This window comes from Haliaeetus albicilla, chromosome W, assembly GCF_947461875.1.
Source record: "Haliaeetus albicilla chromosome W, bHalAlb1.1, whole genome shotgun sequence".
NCBI lineage: Eukaryota > Metazoa > Chordata > Aves > Accipitriformes > Accipitridae > Haliaeetus > Haliaeetus albicilla.
This window is the reverse complement of record NC_091515.1, coordinates 27,838,638-27,839,860: the sequence shown is the minus strand read 5'-3', so window position 1 is coordinate 27,839,860 and position 1,223 is coordinate 27,838,638.

The following is a 1,223-nucleotide window of genomic DNA, read 5'->3' as shown; positions in this document are numbered from 1 at the left end:
ATTAACCCCTGGCAATCCTATGCCACTCAGGGGGGTATGCATCCTGTAGTTAAAGGAGCAACTGCAGCGCTTAAACTGTTTCCTCTTTCTACAATGACAGGAATAAATGCAGATATTCAGTGGCAGACAGTTCTGCAGTAGATGCTGTCTGCTTTACCCTTATATGAAAAGTCAGGCTCTAAGGTAAATATTAGGACCATGCAGATGGTTAAAACCAGCCACAATACTGCTTGCCCTGGATTCTAGTCAAGACATACTAAAGGCAAAATTCCTCCAGACAGTGCATCTGAGGAATGTAGTTGTGTTTGGCAAGAATGCTTAGATAAAGGGTTAATGAGGCAGTAACTGCATAGTATTCCACCTGTAGTGCTGAAAAAATTAGCAGGAGAAGCTCAGGAACAGTTATCAGGACCCATACCAGCTCCCCACATATATCTGAAGTTAGAGACTATCACTCAACACTTTGAACAAAGCAATTCATGTGATTAAGGGAACCAGCTCAGCTCTGTTGTTTGGGTTGTGGCTGCCAAGGCAGCTACATGGAACCAGAGTCCAGAAATGTTGGTCACTGTAAATTATAAGTATCCCACAACATTTTTGATTGATACAGGAGCACAAGTTTCAATGATAGATTACAGTACCTATGAAGGTAAAGCTCCTTTAAAGAAAGAAGCAGTTTCAGTAGTAGACGTTAATGGTGCAATTAACACTTATGCAGTTATACCAGCTTAATTAATATTGTCTAATGCATGTACCTCACAACCCTTGTTTTTATTGGGCAAAATGAATATTCTGAGAATGGATATTCTGAAAGGACTATCTTGGATAGATAGCTGTGGTAAATGGGAAATTGATAGTCCTCCAGTTACATGAAAAACTGATCTCCATATGATTAAGCTTATAAATCTGCTACAAGTAGCCCCACCCCTGCCTAATAGTAAACCAGTTAATGTTTGTCAGCATAAACTACCTGTTCCTGCCATAAAACCTGTGGCAGAATTAGTCAGACAATTAGAGTAACGGGGTATTATAGGGAAAAAATAATCACCATATGGCTTTAAATAAAGAAATTGGCCATTTAGCAGCCACTGTTCCCAGTATAGTAATCTAGTTAATACAATAAATCAATGTGTTTTTCCATGGATGGGATTGTTAGATATAAAAGATATGTTCTTTCTGATCCCAATAGAAGAGCAAGACAGACCAAAATTTGCTTTTACTTT